Genomic DNA, 27,922 nt, shown 5'->3' with positions numbered 1-27,922 from the left:
AAAGTGTCCCGAGGAGCTGCAATTCATGAAAGAAAAATTTTATGAATGAATAAAATAAAGTGTACTAAATTAAATGAATTGCGGAAACTTCCCTTAAAAATAATGTACGGTGTAGCAGGTATAACTGCAGATATTTCGACTGGCGACTGAGAACGGCGTACTGATCAACGTTACATAATTATTTGTTTCGTTTGTGAACTGATAGTCATAGCTATTACAAGACTTATGTTTGTACGTTGGGTAGTACCTCCAAGTACATGTGACAAGAACAAGCCATTAATGCTTATTTTCCCTCAGCTACAGGTCAGGTGTTGAAGTGTGGACACGTGAACGCAAAACATAAATCTATATTGACAGGCATAGATCGTTTAGTGGCGAAGTTACGACCATGCTGAAAACTTTAGGCATAAAATTTGTGACGGGTTTGTTGAAAGACCATTGGACGCAGAGAAAGAAAAGCAAGCCAGTGATGTGCGTACATATTAAGGTACAACACGTAAAAACATCTGCACCGAATATCAATTACATTTATTGTTAACAACAGTCACTCTTGCAGGTACAATCTGCGACGTTATACTTTTATGGGAATTGTGTGTATGTGTGTGTGTGTGTGTGTGTGTGTGTGTGTGACATTGGAGTGGTTGTGAAGATAGTTTGCTTAAACACTTTTCAGAGATCTACATACGAGAATAAGGATAATAGTAATTTACTCAAATATACTAAATCAAAAGTAGAGGCGTTATAAAATATAATAGAATATTTTACTAAGCGGACACATACATTATGGTCAGACTTCACACAATAGGGTTATTAACTTTCAGTACATTTAAACACTAATCTATGTAGTGTTAGTTTTGGTGGATTGTGGTTCGGGGGTAGGGGTAAGGGCTGTATGAGCAGACACAGTGATCAACATAAAAAATGTTTCTAGGTAATGGAATAATAATACCTTAACATAATTCTGCGTGTTTCTCTAAGCAGGATCTAACAGTAAAATACAACTGAAGTAGCTTCCATACAATAAAGAGAATCAAAACCAAACCTGTTCCCCACGATACAATATCGGGCACACACCAGTAACAATTACAATATATGGCCCTCGACCATGTACAGGAAATATTACAGTTGTAAATTCTGCAATTACGCCTGAGATACCACAACAGTTACACATTTGTCTAGGAAATGTGCCATCATCAAGCAGCTAGTATAACAAGCTATCGACAACGCTATGCCAAACAACCGACGCATATGTTTCAATAACATATAACAATTGATCTCTTGCACAAACCAAATAACAATGTGATTTTACTATCATAGACTGTGTAAACGTGTCAGATACCGCCACGGTGTTGTTTGAACTAGATCATTTTCTGTATTATGGTGTTAACCACGCTAATGGCAATTAATCCAACAGATTAACGGCTCTCTGCTCATGGAGAACAGACCCCCATACCTAGCATCCCACCATTCAACAATCACAGCCCGTCGCACAGTAATCACAAAAACACTATCCGCTAGCCAAAACACGTTAACGCTCCGTTTGTATGCAACGCACTGCACTATACATAAACAGTAAACCACCAGGGTGTTACTGTCAACTGCTACTGTTTGAGATCTCAAGTAGTGGTCCCTTTGACGTACAACCCCCCCCCCTTTTCTTCATCTCGACTGGAACCTCTGTCCTCTCAGCCAGGAAAACAAACATCTCACAACTATATTATTGTGTCCATACAGCGGTAATGACCCACGCTGACATTAAAGTGCGTTTCACACAGGGTAAGGTCCTTCCAAACTTTGCTAGATGGTGCACGTGACTGCTGGCTAAGAAGTGGGATTGGCGGCTACTTGCCATGCAGAACCTTTCAAACAGCGTATGATTTGGCGTCGAGGCTAGCTTTGCTGGCTTCACTTACTAACATTCTAAAGGTGTTGAAAGTGCGACAGAACTATAAACCAGCAACTGATGGAAAGACAAGTCAGTATTTCCTGCAAATGTCCGTTCTTGTTATAAAAATAAAATGAAATTTATTAACACATATTGTCCCAAAATCCACAGTAATCCTCGTTTCACTAGCCATCAACAGCTCAAGCATTACATCATTTCATTGTAAACTCTGTAGCCGCTTGAATATCGTGGTTTCGGTATCATCAACATGTCAATGAGATACGAGTAATTTTATGAATATTTCCTTCTGGCCTTTTTCCTGGCGCAAGAGTTCGGGACGAAGCGCTAAATACACGATTCATTTTCTCGAGATTGGTAATAAATAGCACTATCATTCAAAGGTTAAAGAAAAGTTAAGTATGCTAGCTGTATTTCGTACGCAGCAACATCTGAGCTAATGTGGACCAAACGCAAATTCATTGCAGCCTCTATTATTCACTGCAAACTTCCCGGAATTATTGCAGTAGGCTACTCAATCTCAAAATATCACAGTATGACCATCAAGGAAATGATAGGCAGTTCACGATGAAGCTATAAGATGTGCGACAATAATATTTTTGCTGTGTAGTTTCTTCGTAATCTTTTGAGAAAGACTGCAGGGCGGCCAGCCTGTGCGCGACGTTTTGTTTGGTCTCGGTGGTTAACGCGCTGTCTGAGAGTTCCCGCCCTGTAGGGTGTGACGTCATTCGCGAAACAGGACTTCTGATTGGCCAGCTGAAGTACCATGCAGGAAACCCTACTAGGCCTCACAAGAATTGTAGTACCGGACCTATCATGGGAGAAATACGCAGCTCCCTGCAGGACAGCCGGCTAGCAGCCGACAGAGCCCGCGAGGGAGCGGTCGCGTGAACCGGTAAGTAAGCTTGTAGCGAATCTTACTCCATGTGGGACGAGCGTTAGTGACGTCCGGTTGACAGTAGCCAAGCGCTCAAGCTTCTCAAGGCACTCGCTGATGGCTCTGCCCGAGCCTACTCCATTCTGCATGCACCAACTGACCACCACTCCTTCTGGCTCGATTGCTTGCCAGCGCAAGAGTCCCAGTAGGCTGTCCTCTACAACCACAGCTCGAGGTGTCAATCCCAGCCGTCACCCCCAATTCTCCGCTCCCCGCACTGACTGTTTACGACGGGCCACACTCATGGCACTGGCTTCGAAGTGGAGGAGGTTTTGGCACACCTTCATCCCTCATATACACAATACTCCGCAAGCCACCTATTGGTGTGTGGCGGAGGGTACTTTAGGTACCACTTTATGTTTGACCTGTGCTTCAGACAGCATTACTACTCAGAGCACATATTCGTTGAAAGCACTGATGATGGCTGTTAATCAGCTGAAATAGATTTGTAAAAGTGAATAAATAAAATATGATTTTGCGACTGGTTGCTGCTTATTTGGTAATTTTAACCTAAGGACATCACACACATCCATGCTCGAGCCAGGAGTAGAACCTGCGACCATAGTAGCAGCACTGTTCCGCACTGAAGCGCCTAGAACCGCTCGGCCACCACGGCCGGCAATCAAATACAGGGATGGTTCCTTTTAAAGGACCCGGCCAACTTCCTTCCCTAATCCGATACAGCAGTGACCTTCTGTTTGGTCCCCTTGCTCAAATAAACCAACCAACGAACCTAGTTTTACCACATAGCCCGTTACAGTGAGGTGACAAAAGTCATCGTGTAGCGATATACACATATACAGATGGTGGTAGCGTCGCGTACACAAGGTATAAAAGGGCCGTACATAGGAGGAGCTGTTATTTGTACTTAAGTGATTCACTTAAATAGTATTCTGACTGAGTATGGCAGCGTGGTGGAAATTAACAGACTTGGAACGCTGAATGGTAGTTGGAGATTGACGAGCGGTACATTCTGTTTCGAAAATCGTTAGGAAATTCATCATTCCGGGACCTATAGTGTCAAGAGTATGCCTAAAATACCTAATTGCAGGCAGTACCTCTCACAACGGGCAATGGACTGGCCGACGGCCATCACTTAAGGACCGAGAGCTGTGGCACTTGCGTAGAGTTGTCAGTGCCAACAGACAAGCAACACTGCGTGAAATAATCGCAGAAATCAATGTGGAACGTACGGCCAACGTATCTGTTAGCACAGTGCGGCGAAGTTTCGCATTAGCTAGCGCCACGACATCGCCTGCAGCGCTTCTCCTGGATTCATGACCACATTGGTTGAACTCTAGAGACTGAAAAGATACCCAATTTCAGTTAGCAAGAGCTGATGGTAGGTTTCGAGTGCGACGCAGACTGTACGAAGCTATAGGCACAAGTTTTCAACAAGGCACTTCGCAGACTGTTGGTGGCTTCTTAATGGTCTGAGCTGTATTTACGTGGAATGAACTGTGTCCTCTGGCCCAACTGAATAGATCATTCACTGGAAAGAGTTACGTTCTGCTACTTCGAGACAATTTGCAGCCATTAGTGAACTTCATGTTTCCATACAAAGATGGAATTTTTATGGAAGACAATACGCCATGCCACCGGGCCACAACTGATTGCTATTGGTCTGAAGAGCATTCTGGACAGTTCGAGCGAATGATTTCGTTACCTATCAAACATTTATGGGAGATAGTTGAGAGTTTAGTTCGTGCCCAGAATCTTGCACTGGCACCACTTTTGCAGTAATGCACGTCTGTACAGGCAGCATGGGAACTTCAGCTATTTTTTGAGTCCATGGCACACCGAACTGCTGCACTACGCTAGGCAATAAGAGGTCCCACACGGTATTAGGTGACAACCCGTGATTTTGTCACCTCAGTGTATAGGGGAAGTCTGCCAATCGCGAGACTCCTGTTGGAAGAAAGAGGAAGTGACTTGGACTGCCAGCAGTACACGGCATGAGAAATTAAGAACAGCAAGAAAAACTGGGCTGCTCGATTTTTAGAGGATAATTAATGATAATTTAACGTTACCCACCTGTAGGGCAATAGCCCTCGTCACCTCGGTGTCGGGTACATACACAGTGTAGTTCGCTGAGGAGACAGCACTCGCCATTACTGAAACTTCAGGTGTAGAACCCTCCACGTTCGTGTCACGTTGCACCTGCAGCAAAAGAATTATGTAAGCTTCTTATTTACATTAACAAATTCGTGAAAGAAAAGTAGTTGTTTAGGAAAGAGTGAAGGAAGATCGCGGTTTAACGTCCCGTTGATGACAAACAGGATCAGGAGTTTCGCATGGCAAAGGATGGTAAAGGATTTAGGAATCTTCGTAGTATTGTCCTTATACAACTAATAAAACAAAGGAAGACCTAGTTCTGGATAGCTATACTAGGATTTCAACCATAGCCCCCGCAGATCTGAGAATAGCGTTTCACCTGTTCTCATCAGCGGTCTGCGAAAAGCACCACACATGACCTAGATTGTACATGGCAACGTGTGGAGAATGTGATACGCAATTTATTGGTCACAATGGATAGAATTCACAGGTACGTTACAACCAGCGTACACACATACAGCACAAAATAATGAAACAGCTGTTAGGGTACAGTACAGGTCTTCAACATCAAATATTTCGTTAAAAATATTGAAGAAATCTGAACGACCTTCCATTATAAAGAAAAGGATAGCCCCTTAAAACATACTTGAGGAAACTGAAATCTACGCCAATATGAAATACAAACAATAAATAAATAACTCTCTACTTATTTACACTATTATTAAGAACATTTCTCTCTGGAACCGTCCCCAAAGATAGCTTTCTAATCCATCCCATGCATTTGTTTCATCCCTAATGACTCACTGGTCCAGCCGCCACACATTTATGTTTTCATAATTACTTGATGACACCTGAAGATAATGTATTGCAACTTTCTCAACTCAAAACCTTGCAACTTTCTCAACTCAAAAACCTCTATATTTGCGTGTAGAAACTGCAAGAATATTTCTGTTGACCAGAATTTTCTTTGCGAGATATCCCAGATAAGCTTCGAAAACGGTCGTGGAATAAATTAAGAAAATTATTAGCAAATAAAACGGATCTTTATTCTATAAATACGTTCAAGAGATGAAAACTTATATTCATTGCAGTTTCATCTGTTGAAGTTTCAAGCATGTAATAAGATTGCTCGTTATTTGTTGTGTGAGTGCGTGTTTTGCGGATATGACTCAAATATATCAGTGGAACTTTGCTTTGATAAACACTTTTAGTCATAGCTGGTTTTGGAAATGAACTACTGCGTTCGAAACTAGTCAGCAGTATAGATTACGCACGTCTGTGTCAGAATTTGAGTAAAGAATTGATCGCAACACTTAATTTAGTAATTCTGAGACACTCTTGTTGACACTGAGATGCTGCTGGCTGGGAAGTTCTTGGAGATGAGTATGTCTAGCTATCTCCTACTATGTAGGTGTACTCTCCAAGCAGTAGAGAACAAACCAAGTCGGTATACACATACTCCTTACACCTCATTGATAGTGGCAGTCGCTGGACATCTACACTCCTGGAAATTGAAATAAGAACACCGTGAATTCATTGTCCCAGGAATGGGAAACTTTATTGACACATTCCTGGGGTCAGATACATCACATGATCACACTGACAGAACCACAGGCACATAGACACAGGCAACAGAGCATGCACAATGTCGGCACTAGTACAGTGTATATCCACCTTTCGCAGCAATGCAGGCTGCTATTCTCCCATGGAGACGATCGTAGAGATGCTGGATGTAGTCCTGTGGAACGACTTTGCCATGCCATTTCCACCTGGCGCCTCAGTTGGACCAGCGTTCGTGCTGGACGTGCAGACCGCGTGAGACGACGCTTCATCCAGTCCCAAACATGCTCAATGGGGGACAGATCCGGAGATCTTGCTGGCCAGGGTAGTTGACTTACACCTTCTAGAGCACGTTGGGTGGCACGGGATTCATGCGGACGTGCATTGTCCTGTTGGAACAGCAAGTTCCCTTGCCGGTCTAGGAATGGTAGAACGATGGGTTCGATGACGGTTTGGATGTACCGTGCACTATTCAGTGTCCCCTCGACGATCACCAGTGGTGTACGGCCAGTGTAGGAGATCGCTCCCCACACCATGATGCCGGGTGTTGGCCCTGTGTGCCTCGGTCGTATGCAGTCCTGATTGTGGCGCTCACCTGCACGGCGCCAAACACGCATACGACCATCATTGGCACCAAGGCAGAAGCGACTCTCATCGCTGAAGACGACACGTCTCCATTCGTCCCTCCATTGACGCCTGTCGCGACACCACTGGAGGCGGGCTGCACGATGTTGGGGCGTGAGCGGAAGACGGCCTAACGGTGTGCGGGACCGTAGCCCAGCTTCATGGAGACGGTTACGAATGGTCCTCGCCGATACCCCAGGAGCAACAGTGTCCCTAATTTGCTGGGAAGTGGCGGTGCGGTCCCCTACGGCACTGCGTAGGATCCTAGGGTCTTGGCGTGCATCCGTGCGTCGCTGCGGTCCGGTCCCAGGTCGACGGGCACGTGCACCTTCCGCCGACCACTGGCGACAACATCGATGTACTGTGGAGACCTCACGCCCCACGTGTTGAGCAATTCGGCGGTACGTCCACCCGGCCTCCCGCATGCCCACTATACGCCCTCGCTCAAAGTCCGTCAACTGCACATACGGTTCACGTCCACGCTGTCGCGGCATGCTACCAGTGTTAAAGACTGCGATGGAGCTCCGTATGCCACGGCAAACTGGCTGACACTGACGGCGGCGGTGCACAAATGCTGCGCAGCTAGCGCCATTCGACGGCCAACACCGCGGTTCCTGGTGTGTCCGCTGTGCCGTGCGTGTGATCATTGCTTGTACAGCCCTCTCGCAGTGTCCGGAGCAAGTATGGTGGGTCTGACACACCGGTGTCAATGTGTTCTTTTTTTCCATTTCCAGGAGTGTATATATCTGTGTCTGTGTTGTAACAAATTCAGATACAATTATGTTACAAAATTTATAATGCATTTCACATCTGCTGAAATTCATACAGTTAATGCTACAGAATTCTACAATAAAGAATGTCAAGAATTGATTAACAATATACTATTAATCAATATTCAATGTATACTGAAATAAAAGCATCTGTTGTTGAAAGATAATAGAACATTAAAAGAAAAAAATGTGGAGCAAATTTTCTGTACAAGGCAATTCTAAATTGTTAAACATTATATTAAAGTTAGGTGATTAATAGAGTAACACAATGCATCCAACGCGCAAATTATATAAACAAAATAAATGAAAAGCACATTTCAAAAATATTACTCTGAAACTAGGCATGTCATTAACAAATGTAATACTGGTGATAAAGTGAGAATAAGCAAATGGAAAGTAATATTTCAAAAGAACACATTGCTAATTGATCTATAGAATTATTTGAAACTGAAGATCTTATATATTCAGGTCCAATCACATACAAATTCAAAGATATTAAAGGAAAATTTTGTTAGTATGAGCTACAGAGAACAAGACATGTTCATGGGATTAGGCGACCTAAAAAAGCACTCAGCATTGTCATATGTGGTAAAATGTTCAATATTCTGAGAAAATTAGGTGTAAGATATAGAGAGACAGGTAACATACCGAATGTACAAGAGCCATGAGGGAATAATAAGAGTGGAAGACCAAGGACAGGACAAAGTGCTCTGATTATAAAGGGTGGAAGACAGAAGTGCAGTCTTTTGCCCATACTTTTCAATCTATACATTGAAGAAGAAATGACAGAAAAGAAAGAAAAGTTCAGGAGTGGAATTAAAATCCAAGGTGAAAGGATATAAACGATAGGATTCGCTAATGACAATGCTTTCCTGAGTGATATTGGAGAGGAATTACATGATCTGCTGAATGAAGTGAACAGTCTAATGAGTATGGAATATGGACTGAGAGTAAATTGAAGAAAGACGAAAATAATGAAAAATAGCAGACCTTCGGAGTCTGCTGCCGATTTTCATACGACATTTTCTGTCGCATCGTACCTTCCGCGTGCAAGTTGCGGCGTCCCACAGTTCCCCCCGACTTCAGGAGAATGGGGTACCACAGGGATCTTAAGTGTCTGCCTGTTTTTAATTGCAATTAATGGGCTCGCTGTGGCGATGGAAACGTCGGTCTCAGCTTCTTTGTATCCTGACGACTTCTGCCTCTACTATAACTCCAGTTTTTGGCTGCCAAGACCTGCATTATGCATTTCTGCCAGCGACGCACTGTTCACCCTGATCCACGGCTTTATCTTGATAGCCAACCGCTTGATGTGGTGGAGACACATCGGTTTTTCGGTGTGGTTTTTGATGCCCGTTTGACTTGGCTCCCTCATATTTGGCAGCTTAAACAGATGTGTTGGCGGCATCTTAATGCTCTACTTTGCTTGAGCCACACCAGCTGGGGAGCCGACCGATCTACCCTCCTACGGCTCTACTAGGCGTTAATTCAGTCCCGTCTGGATTATGGGAGCCTGGCTTATGGTTCAGCATCCGCTTCTGTGTTGCGGGTGCTGGGCCCCATCCTTAACAGCGGGATCCGACTTGCCACTTGAGCTGCTTTCCGGACCAACTCTGTGAACAGCATTCTTGTGGAGGCAGGCGTCCCTCCATTGCGGTTACGGCGCCAACGTTTGCTGGCCGCTTATGCTACACGCGTTTGTAGCTTGCCTGAGAATCTCAATTATCATCTCCTGTTCCCTCAGTCTGTCGTCCATCTCCCAGAACGTCACCCCTGGGCGGGTTGTACGATCGCAGCTCGCGTCAGAGAGCTTCTCTCGATGCTTGGGGTTTTCCCTCCTCTACCTCTTTTCTGGGCCCCTCTGGATAGACCCCCATGGTGTGTGCCCACCCATGCCTTCGGCTCGAATTGACACAGGGCCCAAAGTACTTGGTCCCTCCTGAAGCCTTCCACTGCCGCTTTCTTTCCATCCTTGCCACGTATCAGGGTTCTGGCGTTGTCTACACTGACAGTTCAATGATTGCTGGTCGTGTCGGTTATGCTCTCAATCTACGGTATCATTATGAACAACACTCATTGCCGGCTGGCTGCAGCGTTTCCACTGTTGAGCTGGTCGCCATCTCTTGTGCCCTAGAGTATATCCACTCCTGCTCAGGTGAGTCCTTCGTTATCTGTAGCGACTCCCTGAGCAGTCTATGAGCTATCGACCAGTGTTTCCCTCACTCGCGTCTGGTGATGACTATCCAGGAGTTCGTCCATACTCTTTCCTGTTGCGGCCACTCTGTGGTCTTTGTGTGGACCCCTGGTCATGGTGGCATCCCGGGCAATGAAAATGTTGACATGCTGGCCAAACAGGCTGTCAGTGTACCGGCCTTATCGATTGGGCTTTCGGAGTCTCAGGACAGTTTTGCGGCAGAATGTACTTCACACCTGGGGTGAAGAATGACGCACCCTGCCTTCACCAAACAAACTTCAGGCTGTCAAGGAGGCTACCGGTGCGTGGCGCCCCTCCTTGCGGGTCCCTCACAAGGAGTCTGTTGTCCTCTGCCGGCTGCACATTGGGCACACAGGGATGACAAACAGCCACTTATTGCGCCGTGAGGACCCACCTCTATGTCGTTGCGCATCGTCTTTGACGGTGGTCCACAATTTGTTGGCCTGTACCCTTTTAGCTGTGCTCAGGCAGACGTTTGCGCTGCCTGAGATGCTCGCTGCCAATTTAACAGATGACACTTCCATGACAGGCTTAGTTTTGCATTTTATTTGGGCAGGGGGCTTTTATCTCTTAATCTGAGTGTTTGTCACTTTTTTGTTTTGTTTTGGCCTACGATTTTAGACTGGGTTATCTTTTTAGTGTGTTTCTACGTGGCTGGCTTTTCCTTTTTTGTTTCTATGGTCGGCCAACCACTGTCACATTCTGTGTGATTTTAATTCTTTTTTTTCTGGTCTTTGTCTGAGTCTTTCTTGTCCTGTGTCATCTGTTGTCACTTCCATTGTTCGTTTTTATTCTGTGTGGGTGTTTGAAATATTGGGAAAAGGGACCGATGACCATAGCAGTCAGGTTCCCTCAATCCCACAGACCAACCAACCTACCTTTCATTTTGTGATATATAGGGCTCTTCACATAATGACGACTTTTTAAATTTTAAATTTAAACAGTTTATTGATTCTATCTATGAATATATTTCGCCAATGTCTTCAACTTCTTGTTTCAGTGCTTCAATAAATTTCTGATGTGCGTTTGGTCATTTATAGACAACAGGATCTTTATAAGAACCATTAGTATATCCAAAATAATAACAAAATCCATATGGCTTATTTTTTGATATTTAATTGTATATGACTTCTCTGGATTAAGTTGAAAAGGATTTAAATTCAAGAACAACCTTTCAGAATCAGTGCAGGTCACAAATGGAGCATCTACAGAATGTTGAAAGTTTTCAAAACTTATATATTCACCTTCATCTGGTAAAATTACTTGAACTGAATCATTCTTGGAACAATCTTTTTGATGAGTATTCAAATCATTTTATGAAGTATAATGTTGTAAGCATATTTAACATGCATAAATTTTCTATTCATGTTGGGATTTATGGCTAACAACCAATATAACTAAATCCTTAATCCAACAATAATGTGAGTTATTTTTTGTTCTAATACATAATAAATTAACATTACTAATCTTACTTATACGAAGAGGGTAAACTACATATTTTTCATCATATGCATATTTAGATTACAATCTAAATATTATTTATTTAGATTTCAAGCTTTGTTAAATTTTATCAATATCAACAACCTTAATAGGGAACTCAATTCATTTTGTATTTTATCAATTTCAACACCAACATTATACTTTATGTTACTCATTGTGGGTCTTTAGTTACACCATACAATACTGACTTTATAGCACAAGTAAAACATTTTTGTTCATCATTCTTAACATTAACACAGGTTTTTATATTTCTAATCTGATTGTAGAGATCTATGTATGATGACCCTCTAAGTGGTATTTTTATTTAATTCTGGTTGTAAACCCGTAACTGTGTTGAGAGCAGATTCAGATCCTCTCATTTATGGTTCTTTAATATTACTCTTTATTTAATGCTTAGCATTGCTATAGAATTTTTCGTTTAATATTGTGTACATATATGTCGAAAATCTAAATTCTTTTTTCATTTTTACTACTCATTTTTCAGCTGTGATGAGTTTTGAGTGTATCTTTTAATATGTCATATAATTTCGATTTTGAGGCAATTATAAAGTTATAAGGGTCTTAGATTTTGTGTGTATTTTCTATATTCCAAGTCTGTAATCTACTTACAATCTGTTAAATATTATTTATTATTCTTTTTTTTCTACTTGTTATATACATCAGCTTTAAATGAAAATATATGTTTTAGTGACACAGGTGAATTTTGAACTTATAGAATCAACTATGATTTGTGAAGTAGACTTGAGCTCTTAGCTAAATCCTTTAGTTTAACTTTAGTCACTTGTGGCTATATTTATAAATGGAAAAAGTAATGAGGTTAGTTTTCCTTATCTGTTGTCTATAATTCAATGTCAAATTTATATATTACTATTATTGCAATAGTATGGAATGTACTTGTTATTCAATTAATATAGCTTACTATTTATACAGGCTTAAAAATAACAATTAATATGTATAATTATTACTCAACTAACATAGGGCATTTATTATCGAAGTTAGACTAGATAATCTACATATATTATTCAGCATGGAACTGCTAATTTATATAGAAAATTTTTATTAAGGAGAAATTGTTTTTTAGCATATCACAAATATTTACTTCTGCACATTCTTCACATGTTGTCCACTGTTTACCTGTAGTTTGCCTTTGATGCCAAAAGCAATTAATGTTTTCCTCTCATTGCAATTAGGGTGTTTTTAGTTGACAAAACTTAACATAATTTATTATGAGTAAAAGCTTTTTTGACAGACACTGCTTATACATTTTTACCACATTCACAAGGTACTTTTTCAATTAATTTATATTTGATAGCTATATAATGCTTAGATTGATATTCTTCATCGTATTCTTTGTAGCACTGTTTACACATGTGCAAATGTTTTTCTCTTGTGTGTGGATGTAGACGATATCTTCAATGCTTCTTTCGATATTACATCACTTACATATTATTCACTTGTCCATTTATCATACACAAATCTGTAATCTCATGTAAGGAATTGAAATTTAATGTTCCATTATTATTATTATCATAATATAAATCAACAATATTTTCATCTAAATCACAAGTACATTCCACAGCATCACAACTATCATTATCATTAGGAATAACATTTTCAGATTGTAGAAGGATTGTTGATTGAAATTTGAATTATAGATTGTATGTGTGATGAATACCATGTTATTATATTTGTTATGGAATACTTTCACATGATCATCCAAGTTGTACGGTATACTGAATCTTTCTAATGAATTCAAGATACTGAATAGTTTCATTTATAAACCAGTGAATAAATCCTGTATCATGACTTTCATGTGAATTGGATACTTTAACCAAACCATTGTACATAATTTTCATACCATATTGCTGGTTTTATATTTCCAAAAAGTTTTTTCCCTAATTGAACAGCAGAAGTTTGCTAATTATTTATGGTATTTGGGGCAAATAAATTTGAATCTGAACAATTAATATGGAAACACTTAAGAATAATTTGACCAGATCTTACTAACACCTTTGTAAATTCATTGTACTCATAAAATGTGTTATGTTTGAACAAATATAGTATTCCAGTCATATATTTAAATGCTGAATCCATTGCTGGTGGTATGTCCCCAAAATGTTTACTTATAATGCCATAATCTCTACACTTCAAACTACATTCATCTAACTCCATATAGAATATGTTATCGTAAGAGATGTATGAGCTACCCCCGTAAGTATTTATTTTAATATAAACAATAGACTTCTGCCTTAAACCAATACCACTATTATCTTTTGGATAAACTAATTATAATTTATAACTTGGTACATGCAACATATACACTTTCTAATTAACAAGTAATACAACTTCATGAGATCATCATAGGTAAGCAGTGGAGTAATACCTTCAAAATCTTGTGACAGGAATGTTAAGCAATCTCTGATCAATTGTGGTGATGCTGCTCCATTGCTTTTAGTTAAATTTTTCATCCACACCCACTTCTCATGAAATATGTACAGACAGTCGTTTGCAATTTATAAAAACTAATGAAGATCTAATAAGTTACCTAAATTTGGTTTCTCTTATGATAATAGTGGTGTAGATGGTCTAACAGATGGTACATCTTCAGTTTGAGGTGATTCACATAGGCTTTGAATACCAAGAACATCATATTGTTGTAATTCAACAACTGATCCATTATAAGAAGGACACATAATATATCTGTAGACATTTGAATGGCCTAATCCTAATGTGTGACCAATTTTGTGATCTAATACTGCAAACAAATTTATTTTCGATTCTGGGGTGTTAGTACTTCTATCAAGGTATGTACCATTCATCATTTTGTTCAATGTGAATTTCATTTGGATCATTATTTAAATTTAGAAATCCAGAATGAGCTAGTGTTTGACATTTTCCATCTGCACTTCTAGGGCTCTTATGACCACCAGCTACCTCATTTCTGTGTAATCATCTTTTATGTGAAATTTTCAGATATTAGATCGGTATGTTCTTGCCAAATATAAATGCTTTTTCAGCAATACGTAGTAAATTTTTAGTCGCAAGGTGATAGCGCCATTTGATTGTTCTATTATTCCACCAAATCTTAGGATTTAGTACAAGCTTCATCTATTAACTATTTCCCTAGTTTCTTCATTTAATTTGCCACCAAATTTAAATTATATTTTTCTGTAAATTGTATTAAAGGATCTTTGAATGTATCAGCCCTCACTTGAGCTATCTGACCATCTTCAACATCTCAGTGTTACCATCACTGGATGTCCTTAGCAAGAACAGAATTGTAATAAGTTTTGTTATTCATGTAAATTCTCCAATACAACTATCCAAATTAATTGCTTTTCAGTATACGTCAGAAATTCCACCTATTTTTGAATCTGGTTTTGTATATAGAAATAGTTCCCATATTTTAACACTTCTCTATGTATCTTTAATTTTAATACTATGCACAGTAGTTAAATATTCTGATAGTTTTGCTATTAAATAAATATATGGTACAGCTTCTCCTTTATAATTCCTACTGAACACTGAAAAAAATTTATTATTCTATTCTTAACAACAGCAGTTGTTATAGATAAAATTGTGTCACTGCAAGCAATCTTCATTAACTTATTTAGTATATCAATAAAACATTTTTTTATTTTTGCGATTGTTTTGTGGGTTAATTCTATCAGCTGTACATTCATAGCATCGATTAGCAACACTACACCACTCAGCATAATTCTGAGAGAATTCAAGTTGGTTGTATCCAGGTTGATAAATCAATGACTTCCACTTTTTTGAATTGCTCAATTAGTTTGTGTTATCCATATTAGTTTTTAGTAGATTGACCATGTCATTCTGTTTGTTACAGGTTTTCTCCAAACAATATCTATTCACACAGTCATTATTCATAGATTTCTTACAAATTGATCTTGGTTTACCTGACTGATTCCCACATTCTGTTATATGTTTTACCCTCACAACTTTAGTGCTCTTCTTTAATATGTGCCCCATTTCATCCATACTACTCAACATGACATTCTTACACCTCTTTTATTAGAATAATATCTGTTTCATCAGTCTTGAGTTATTCACATCTTACAAGTAGCTCTTGATTTGTCTAATTTCATTACAATTGTATTATATCCTTTAAGACACTATATTTTGTTTTCTGTCATAATGTCCTTTTTTTATTTGAGTACAATTTGTCATTCATCTGTCTTTGCTATCAATTTATTACATGTAATTATTTTATAATCTCCAAATTAGTTTTTTTAAATATAAGGGTGTCTCGTTTGATAAACCAATTTTTGCACTAAGAAATAACCCAACTCCTAAATTCGATGAAATGTGTTTAAAAAATTAATCATTTTATATCTAAAAACGGTTAGGAAGTGTCCTAGAACATGCATTTTTATACTATTTCTCTACAGTTTTTTGCTTTTTTTCTCAGAATTTAGAATATCTTACAACACTTTCCAATATCGAATGCTTTTTCTTTGTCATTTTTTCCAATGGACATGTCTTGACATTTCTTCAGTTTTGCCTCCATTATGAAGTGCAATCTCAAAATGGCCACTTAGGTGATTGTACGTTTCCTAAAGCCATGTTGATTGTTGGCTAACACATCCTCAATTTGCTACTTCATTTTTCACTATATTGTCCTTGTCAGAAGTCTGGATGAATGAGTTGTTAAGCTGATTGTGTAATAGTTCTGGCACTTATCTGCCCTTGTTATTTTAGGGATTGTGTAGATGATATTTTTCTGAATGTCTTATTGTACATCCTAAGTCTCATACATTCTATCCACCAAACTTAATAGTCGTTTAGTTCCCAGTTCATAAAATGATTTTAGGAATTTTGATGGAATGTTATAAATTATATTGCCTTTGCCTTCATTGATCTCAAGTCTTCCAGATGACCTTAATACTGGATCCTCTACATATTCTACATCGACTACAGTTTCTTCTTCTACCTTGTCATTGGGCAAGTCCGCACCCAAATTGACACCATCATAGTACTCTTCCCATCCACTCCCTCCCCCCCTGTTTTTGTCAGTGGAATTCCCATAGCTTTCTTTAATGTTACCATAATTACGTTTAATTTCTTTGGTGGATGTATTGACTTGCCTATGTTCTGTGTCAGTACTCCCAACGATTATTACATTTTCGATTTCCTCGCATCTGTCCTGCAGTCGTTTCCCTTTGGCTGCTCTGTACTTCCTATTTATTAAATTCAAAAATGGTTCAAATGGCTCTGAGCACTATGGGACTTAACTTCTGAGGTCATCAGTCGCCTAGAATTTAGAACTAATTAAACCTAACTAACCTAAGGACATCACACACATCCATGCCCGAGGCAGGATTCGAACCTGCGACTGTAGCGGTCGCTCGGTTGCAGACTGCAGCGCCTAGAGCCGCACGGCCACTCCGACCAGCATATTAAATTCCTATGGGGTTTATATTGCCGTATTCCTGGCACATATTTGTACTTTCTTCTGTCGTCGACCAGTTGAAGTATTTCATCTGTTAACCAAGGTTTCTTCGCAATTACTTTTCTTGTACGTATGGTTTACATTCCAACATCCTTGATTGTTCTTTTTAGAAATGTCCAACCGTCTTCAACCGAAATGCCTGCTCTGCTATTCCTTATTAGTGTCCATAGCGAACTTCAAACGTGTCTCATGATCCCTCATCACTTCAATATTCCACCTCCTTCTTTAATGATTCCGCCAGGCTATTCAATGTACTCTTCGTCATTACTAAAATGTGATCTCAGCCAATATCTCCTCCTCAGCACTCCTAAGATATCTGTGTTTAGCTATGATGTAATCCAACTGGAATCTTCCTGTATCGAAAGGGCTTTTCCAAATACACGTCCTTGTCTTGTGATTCTTGAACCGAGTGATTGCTTTTACCATCTCAAATTTATCACCGAATTCAGTCTTTCTCCTCTCTTTTTCCTACTGCCAAGCTGTTGTATCGTTCTAACCGTTTCTTGTATGCCTCCCACAACAACTGTGTTCCAGTCCCTCATGATTATTAGATTTTAATCTCCCTTAACATGCTGAATGACCCATCTATATCGTCACATACTTTCTATATCTCTTAACCTGTTGTTTGCGACTTTGGCATACTACCATTGCCGGTGTTATTTTCCTGTCGAATCTGATGAGAATGACCCTCTCACTGAATCGTTCACATAGCTCATCACTGGTTCCTATTCATAATAAAACCTACACCCTTTATACCAATCCTGCTGCGCTTGATAATACTCTATATTTGTCTGACTGGACACCCTTATCTTCCATTTAACTTCACTGACCCCCTGCCCCTATTACAGGTAGACTCAGCTGTTTCATTTCGCATTTTAGAGTTTGTCGCCTCTCTACCACGTTCAAATTTCTGACATTTCTCGTACTGAGTGGCAGAACGTTATTCTTTCATTGGTTATTCAGTCTTTTTCTCATGGTCACCTCCCCCTTGGCAGTCCCTTCTCAGACATCCGAATGTGGGGCTGGTCCAAAATCTTTTTACAATGAAGAGATCATCACTACTCTCTTTCTGTTGCAGGCTCACAATTCTTCTGAGTCATCAGTCCTCTGATTGCTGATTGGTTTGATGCGGCTCGCTACCAACTCCTCTCTAGTGCCAACCTTTTCATGTCAGAGTAGCACTGGCAAAGTACATCCTCAGTTATTTGTTGGATGTATTCCAATCTCAGTCTTCTTCTAGTTTCCACCCTCTACAGCTCCCTCTACTACCATGGAAGTTATTCCCAGATATCTTACTTCTTCTTGTCAGTGTTTTCCATGTATCCCTTTCCTCATTCGATTCTTCAGAGAACCTCCTCATTCCTTTCCTTATCAGCCCACTTGATTTTCGACATTCGTCTGTAGCACCACATCTCAGATGCTTATATTCTCTTCTGTTCAGGTTTCCTACGGTCCATGTTTCACAACGTATAATGCTGTGCTCCAGATGTACATTCTTAGAAATTTCTTCCTCAAATTAAGACCTGTGCTAGATACCAGAAGACTTCTCTTGGTCAAGAATTAAGAATGCCATTTTTGATAGCCTTCTTTCGCTATATGTCATGGATTATTTTGCTGCCTAGGTAGCAGAATTTCTCAACTTTACCTATCTCGTGATCACAAATGTTAAATTTCTCGCTGTTCTCATTTCTTCTGCTTCTCATTACTTTCATCTTTCTTCAATTTATTTTCAGTCCACATCCGTACTCTTTAGACTGCCTATCCCATTCAACACATTCGCTAATTATTCTTCACTTTCATTGAGGATATCAATGTCATCAGCGAAGCTTATCATTAATATCGTTACACCTTGAATTTTAATTTCACTCTTGATCCTTCCTTGTATTTCTGCTGTAGCGTCTTTGGCTCATAGGTTCATGAGTAGGAGCGAAAACCTATGTCCCCACCTTGCACTGATTTTAATCCGAGCACTTTGGTCCTCTTCTTCCACTCCTACTGTTTCCGCATGGTTCTTATACACACTGTATATTACCTAGATTACCTGATAGCTTATCCCTCTTTTTCGCAGGATTTCGAACATCTTGCACCACTTTACATTGTCGACCGCTCTTTCCAAATCGACATCCTATGAAAGTATCTTGATTTTTCTTTAGTCTTGCTTCTCGTTATCAACCGCAACGTGAGAACTGTGTGTCTGGTGGCTGCACCTCTCGCCTTAGCTTCCCGTCATTTCCTATTTGTTTCATTCCTAAGTGGAAAGTTTTCGATTACGTTGAGCCACAGTCATGTAATACTTTTTTAAAAGAGTAAACCACTACATGACTGTGTATTATTATATTTATTTTTTGTGCAATCCACATTTCGGATTTTATGCCATTACTATGTACACTGCGAAAGCGTTGTACTCGATTATGGTATAAAAGCCGAAATCCGGTTATTTTCAAAGGCAACTATATTCCATCTTTCCTTCATCAAATGAAGAAATTTCTTCTGCTACCACGGTTTCTTCGCAGTTATCTATCTTGTAACCACGTTTTTCCTTCCAACTTCTGTGATTGCCGTTTTTAGACCCGTCCAATGCTCTTCAACTTAAATGCCTACCGAGCTATTCGTGGTCTCAGTATCTACAGCCCCAGAGAACTTCAAACGTATCTCTTCATTTGTTAGTACTTCTGTACCACACTTCTTAACGGACTTAGTCTTCCTGACATGTCTGTTAAACTTCAGCCTACTCTTCACCATTACAAAATCTTGATTGGATTCTATAGCTGCCCTTGGTACGCCTTACAATCCAATATCTGATTCTGGATCTCAGCCTTACCAAGATGGAATCTAACTGAAATCTTCTCAAGTCTCCAGGCATTTTCCAAGCATACCACCTCCTATGGTGATTCTTGAAGTGATTATTCGCTATTACTACCTGAAATTTATTGCAAAACTTAATTAGTCTTTCTCTTCTTTCATTATTACTGCCAGTTCCATATTCTCCCGTAACCCTTTGATCTTTCGCTACCTTCTAGTCTCTGATGGGTATCATATTTTCATCTCTCTACAAGTACGTACTGAATTACTCGTTCAATATCCTCATATATTTTCTCTATCTCTTCATCTTCCACTTGCGTCGTTGGTATGTATGCCTGAGATACTGTTGTCGGTGTTGGTTTGATGTCGATTCTGATGAGACTAACCCTATCACGGGTCTGTTGACAATAACTCACTCTCTTCCCTACCTTCCTATTCATAGCCGAATCCCACGATACACAGCGTATAACTCCGCTCTCCCTTGTTTTAGCACTTCCACGAAATATCTCGCTTTAATTTCCATATATCACTCCTTGCTATCACGAACATCCTGCACCTGCTCATAAAGTCCTGTTCCACTTAGGCACCTAAAACACATTTGCGTCTCGTATGTCTTCCTTAAGCTTAAGGAATGGTTGGTGGATCACGTCGTCCATAAACAGCCCTTTTCAGTCTATCCCAGGCATGTTCGATAGGGTTCATGTCTGGAGAATACACTGGAAACTCTAGTCGAGCGTTGTCGTTATCGTGAAGGAAGTCATCCACAAGATGTGCACGATGGGTGCGCGAATTTTCGTCCATGAAGACGAATGCCTGTACAATATGTTGCCGATATTATTGCACTATCGGTCGGAGGAGGGCATTCACGTATCGTACAGCCGTTACGCCGCCTTCCGTGACCACCAGCGTCGTACGTCGGCTCCATATAATGCCACGCCAAAACAGCAGGGAACCTCCACCTTGCTTCACTCGCTGGACAATGTGTCTCAGGCGTTCAGCCTGACTGGGTTGCCCCCAAACACGTCTCCGGCGATTGTGTGGTTGAAAGGATATGTGACACTCATCGGTGAAGAGAATGTGATGCCAGTCCTGAGTGGCCAATTCGGCATGTTGTTGGGCCCATCTGTACCGCGCTGCATGGTGTCGTGGTTGCAAAGATTGATCTCGCCAGGGACGTCGGGAGTGAAGTTTGCAGCCTCTGACTAAGAGTTGCAATATTAAAAGCTTTGGCTGGTATCGCTGTCTAAGGACTGGGATACGTAGTTGCCGCATTATGGGCCAAATACTGCTGAGGCTACAGTATACGGTAAGAATACACACATGTATCGAATGGTCAAAGGTTTCTATCACTCGGCAATTGCGAGTTATGAAATTAACAAATAATTTATAAATGAAAGATTGCAATTGAATAAAATCTGCAGGTACTACCTTAACGACTTTAAATGATGAGCACTATAGTAGAAGTACTTTTGAGAATGCGGTATATTTCTGCAAAACACTTACTGGTGTCGATGGTCCAGCAATTAAATAAAATATAAGATGAATAACAGGGAAACAATACATAACTACTGCACGTAATTTGTTATGAACAACAACATAGCTCGCTAGATATTCACTTCTAAACGCACACTACGTTTTCACTGTAGACACCTAGGAAATCTCAGAAGTTCACAAGTCCGCACTCCAAAGTATTTCTATCTCTCGCGATCATGCGCTAACCGCTCCACATTCCAAGTCCCTCTTGCGACCGTCCATCTGTCGCTCGTACCGTACCGGCAATTCCCGTGCCCAGTGCCGTCCTGTCCAGAACTGCCCCCTGTGTCCTCTCTCGAAAGGATGCTCCTCCCCCACTTCTATACAGTCTCACCATTAACGAGCGCTGTGATTGGCTAGAATCATGACGCACGGCCGCACATGTGCGTCGATTCGTTGACTATACACTCGACCTCCCCTCCCCCCCCCCCCCCGGGTACCCTGGTCCCAAGGTCGCCATGGCGCCTGTGGCTGTGGTGCTGAGATAGTTGGCTTTTCAAGCCGACTATCTGGGCAAGCAGCCACACCAGCAAAAGGTTGACGACAGAAAGAAATCCCGTGTAATCGGTCACAGCCATTTGCGCCATGCAGTGACAGATGTTGCTGTTACGTATATAAATGCAGAAACTAGTAACATTTATTTAGCAAGCACAATGTCTCGGTTAAATGAGTATTTAAGCACGGGACAACATGGTTCAATATAGTACGACGGGGGAACTTTATATCCAGGACCAGTGGACGATATTGAAATGGCGGAACGGCGGAACGTTTTTAATGTTAATAGGAGTAATAGTATAAGGACAATGTTTCGCAAAGATGCTTCAGATGAAATTAGGTATGGAGAAAATCCAGCATACGATGATTTAGACGAAGAAGTTGTTGAATTTGAATTGGAGCCAAGGCCAACAGAAGACGTAAATACTGGATTGCGGCAGCGTCGTCCATATCAGTACGGTGAAGAAGGTTATGCAGCAATAGAAATAGATGCATCTTAAAATACGCTACTTTTATCTGGGGCAGCTGAAACAGCAGTTGATGGTGCGACCTTAAGCACCTCGTTATCTACAGGTGTCTTACAGCCAGTGCACACTCACATACATAAAACACTTACATAATACAGGATTTACATTTAAATACTTGAAATTAAATAAATATTCCTACGGCTGGACCATAAAGACGCTCTAACACACATTATTAAATACTTAAACAATTAAATAAACACATATCAAAAGAAAATACGCCTTTCTAAAACACAATAAATATTTAACCAATTTCTTCATGAGTAGCATATATCGGATATATACAAAGACATAGATGAATAAATATATTTATAAGCATGCTGCTACCGTTTTTTCGTGTAACTGTCGAGTACTTAAGGCCTGACGCGATTGATAGTAATTGGCCACTCTGACCTCCAATAACTCAAATACTATTCAAGCTACATGCCTGTAATTCATACCAATTTAGTTTTACACTAATAGCTTTCTAACGACACGTAGATCGACGAAATCGAATGAAACGTTTAGACTTTGAAAATTCGTTGCTGGGTATTACTTGTATACTTTACCATCAGATACTGTACTTTAAACTGATAAAGATATTGAAAATCTGATTACACGATCAGAATCGTCGTGCAGTTAATGGTAACGTACATATTTCTTTTTGAAGTATCATGATTCATCTGGCTACTATTAATTTCTATACGAACTGTGAAAAGTCTTCCATTAAGGTTTCACCAAGTCCGCCATCTTGGCACTCCCGGCGCTGGGGCTGCCCCTCTCGTCCGGCTAACATTTGCCACCACGTGTTGGCTTCAGGGCCCCGGCTTTCACGAGCGTCCAGTGCGGCCACGCCAACTTAGAATATTTTCAGGGCGCCACAATTCGCCTGTTACCTCACAAGTTGCGCATCATGCACCCAATTGCGCACAGACTGAGTCGTAACACGACGTCCTGTGGCTGCATGAAAAGCATTATTCAACATGTTGGCTTTGCTGTCAGGGTTCCTCCGAGCCATAATCCGCAGGTAGCGGTCATCCACTGCAGCAGTAGCCCTTAGGTAGCCTGAGTGAGACATGTGATCGACAGTTCCTGTCTCTCGGTATCGCTTCCATGTCCGGACAACACCGCTCTGGTTCACTCCAAGACGCCGGTATACTTCCCCTGATGAGAGCCCTTCCTGGCGCAAAATAACAATGCGGACGCAGTCGAACTGCGGTATTGACCATCTAGGCATGGTTGAGCTACAGTCAAGACGAGCCGTACACTCACTTCCTGGTGGAATGATTCTAATTGTTCGGCTGTCGGACCCCATCCGTCTAATAGGCGCTGCACATGCATGGTTGTTTACATCTTTGGGCAGGTTTAGTGACATCTCTGAACAGTCAAAGGGACTATGTATGTGATACAGTATCCATAGTCAACGTCCATATTCAGGAGTTCTGGGAGCCGGGGTGATGAAAAACTTCTTTTCATGTGTGTATTAGCAAAGGCATTCGCGTTGGTCCTCTGATTTCGTATCCCATTAACACCAAATCTGACCAAACTGTTCTAACGGATACGTTTTCCGTGCATCCGACATTGATATCTGCGGTTATTTCACGCAGTGTTGTTTGTCTCTAGACAAACGCGGCTCCTCTCTGTCGTTAAGTGACGGCTGGCACACTCTTGACACTGTGATTCTCGGAACATTAAATTCTCTAAAGATTTCCGACACGAAATGTCGCATGCGCCCACCATTCCACGTTAAAAGTTTTGTCGTGGACCATAATCAAATCGGACACATTTTCACATGAATCACCTGAGTACAAATGACAGCTCCGCCAATGCACTGCCTTTTAATACTTTGTGTATGCGATACTACCACTATTCCATGACTTTTGTCAGCTCAGTATACATACATACATACATACGTACATTCATTTTTATAATTTGCATGTATTACGCAACCGTGCAAAGAGTTGATCGTTTGAGCTGTACAATGTATGCGCAACTTTGCCGGGAAATGCGAGAGCTGCAATCCACTGGAACAACTGCAGTCGGAAGTCAAAATAAAAGAGAATCACTATCGCTGTGGTACAAAGTATCGAATGTCCCCATAAGATTCCTCAGAGAATTTCCGTAACGAACTCTCGCTTATATCCTGCTTCCGGAATCTACCAATCACGAGCCAAAGCCCCGCTCACCAATAAAAAGATGTCTTCAGGAGCTTGAATCTGTTTTCTGCTCCTATCAGAACCCCGAGCAAAAGGTGAAGTCCGTCTCAGTTTCAGTCCGGCGTCAGTCAGCAAACATCTATGTCCACCGGAACTCACAGCCAGAGCGCTATTGTCGGTGACAAAACCAGACTTTTCTTCTTTAAGACTCTAAACTGAATGCCTTTTAAAAGTTTCTTTGTGTGGACTCCTCCGCGTCTACGGAAGGGAAAAAAATGGCTCTGAGTACTATGGGACTCAACTGCTGAGGTCATTAGTCCCCTAGAACTTAGAACTAGTTAAACCTATCTAACCTAAGGACATCACAAACATCCACGCCCGAGGCAGGATTCGAACCTGCGACCGTAGCGGTCTCGCGGTTCCAGACTGCAGCGCCTTTAACTGCACGGCCACTTCGGCCGGCTACGGAAGGGAAACTCTCTGATCCGTGTAGCTCGTCGGTGATATATCGATTCGCACGTTTCTGCTATTTTGCGCTGAGCTTTACGTCTGGGTGGCAGTGACGCCTGCTGGCCACTTCCGCGCAGCTGGGAGGTATAGCTCCGAGCAGCGGACGGCTAGGAACGGAGACCGATTAGGCCGGTATTACACTACCATAGTTCCTTGACAAAGAAACATGATGAAATATTCGTCACATTTCTTTGACAAAGTTCTTTGACGCGGCGCTAAAAAGGGCTATTACACTGTCATCACATTTTTCATCAAAGTTCAAGATGGACAACTTGTTGTTATGCGGTGCGGTTGCGTGTACCGCAATTGCATTGTGTAACATACTTGCGTGAAGCTCTGGGTTTTATGTCGAGATAGTAAAGGCAGTGCCTCACAAAGCAGAACTCACTTGAGAAGTGCTGTAGCCTATGGGCAGAAGACAAGCTCATCATAACACTGTGATTTCTTATTACAACTACTGTAGCTAACTATAATGAACTCGAATACCACAGTGCACAATAACCTAAATAATTCGATCAGCGTGAGAAGCTATTTGTAAATCGGTGAAAGAGGAATACACTACTGGCCATTAAAATTGCTACACCACTATGACGTGCTACAGACGCGAAACTTAACCGAAAGGAAGAAGATGCTGTGATATGCAAATGATTAGCTTTTCAGAGCATTCACACAAGTCTGGCGCCCGTGGCGACACCTACAACGTGCTGACATGAGGAAAGTTTCCAACGATTTCTCATACACAAAAAGCAGTTGACCGGTGTTGCCTGGTGAAAAGTTGTTCTGATGCGTCGTGTAAGGAGGAGAAATCCGTACCATCACGTTTCCGACTTTGATAATGGTCGGATTGTACGCTATCGCGATTGCGGTTTATCGTATTGCGACATTGCTGCTCGCGTTGGTCGAGATCCAATGACTTTTAGCAGACTATGGAATCGGTGGTTTCAGGAGGGTAATACAGAACGCCGAGCTGGATCCCAACGGCCTCGTGTCATTAGCAGTCGAGATGACAGGCATCTTATCTGCATGGCTGTAACGGATCGTGCAACCACGTCTCGATCCCTGAGTCAACAGATGGGGACGTTTTCGAGGCAAAAACCATCTGAACGAACAGTTCTACGACGTTTGCAGCAGCATAGACTATCAGAACGGAGACCATGGCTGCGGTTACCCTTGACGCTGCATCACAGACAGCAGAGTCCGCGATGGTGTACTCAACGACGAACCTGGGTGCACGAATGGCAAAACATTTTTTCGCATGAATCCAGGTTCTGTTTACAGCATCTTGATGGTCGCATCCCTGTTTGGCGACATTGCGGTGAACGCACTGGAAGCGTGTATTCGTCATCGCCATACTGGCGTATCATCCGGCGTGATGGTATGGGGTGTCATTGGTTACACGTCTCGGTCACCTGTTGTTCGGATAGACGGTACTTTGAACAGTGGATGTTACATTTCAGATGTGTTGCGACCCGTGGCTCTACCCTTCATTCGATCCCTGCGAAACTCTACATTTCAGCAGGATAATGCACGACTGCATGTTGCAGGTCCTGTACGGGCCTCTCTGGATACAGAAAATGTCAGATTGCTGCCCTGGCCAGCAATTTCTCCAGATCTCTCACCAACTGAAATCGTCTGGTCAATGGTGGCCGAGCAACTGGCTCATCACAATACGCCAGTCACTACTCTTGATGAACTATGGTATCGTGTTGAAGCTCTGTTTGACTCAATGCCCAGGCGTATGAAGGCCGTTAATACGGCCAGAGGTTGTTGTCCTGGGTACTGATTTCTCAGGATCTATGCACCCAAATTGCGTGAAAATGTAATCACATGTCAGTTCTAGTATAATACACTCCTGGAAATGGAAAAAAGAACACATTGACACCGGTGTGTCAGACCCACCATACTTGCTCCGGACACTGCGAGAGGGCTGTACAAGCAACGATCACACGCACGGCACAGCGGACACACCAGGAACCGCGGTGTTGGCCGTCGAATGGCGCTAGCTGCGCAGCATTTGTGCACCGCCGCCGTCAGTGTCAGCCAGTTTGCCGTGGCATACGGAGCTCCATCGCAGTCTTTAACACTGGTAGCATGCTGCGACAGCGTGGACGTGAACCGTATGTGCAGTTGATGGACTTTGAGCGAGGGCGTATAGTGTGCATGCGGGAGGCCGGGTGGACGTACCGCCGAATTGCTCAACACGTGGGGCGTGAGGTCTCCACAGTACATCGATGTTGTCGCCAGTGGTCGGCGGAAGGTGCACGTGCCCGTCGACCTGGGACCGGACCGCAGCGACGCACGGATGCACGCCAAGACCGTAGGATCCTACGCAGTGCCGTAGGGGACCGCACCGCCACTTCCCAGCAAATTAGGGACACTGTTGCTCCTGGGGTATCGGCGAGGACCATTCGCAACCGTCTCCATGAAGCTGGGCTACGGTCCCGCACACCGTTAGGCCGTCTTCCGCTCACGCCCCAACATCGTGCAGCCCGCCTCCAGTGGTGTCGCGACAGGCGTGAATGGAGGGACGAATGGAGACGTGTCGTCTTCAGCGATGAGAGTCGCTTCTGCCTTGGTGCCAATGATGGTCGTATTCGTGTTTGGCGCCGTGCAGGTGAGCGCCACAATCAGGACTGCATACGACCGAGGCACACAGGGCCAACACCCGGCATCATCGTGTGGGGAGCGATCTCCTACACTGGCCGTACACCACTGGTGATCGTCGAGGGGACACTGAATAGTGCACGGTACATCCAAACCGTCATCGAACCCATCGTTCTACCATTCCTAGACCGGCAAGGGAACTTCCTGTTCCAACAGGACAATGCACGTCCGCATGTATCCCGTGCCACCCAACGTGCTCTAGAAGGTGTAAGTCAACTACCC

The sequence above is a fragment of the Schistocerca piceifrons genome, chromosome 4 (genome assembly GCF_021461385.2).
Source record: "Schistocerca piceifrons isolate TAMUIC-IGC-003096 chromosome 4, iqSchPice1.1, whole genome shotgun sequence".
Classification (NCBI taxonomy): domain Eukaryota; kingdom Metazoa; phylum Arthropoda; class Insecta; order Orthoptera; family Acrididae; genus Schistocerca; species Schistocerca piceifrons.
Note: the sequence above shows the minus strand (reverse complement) of the source record.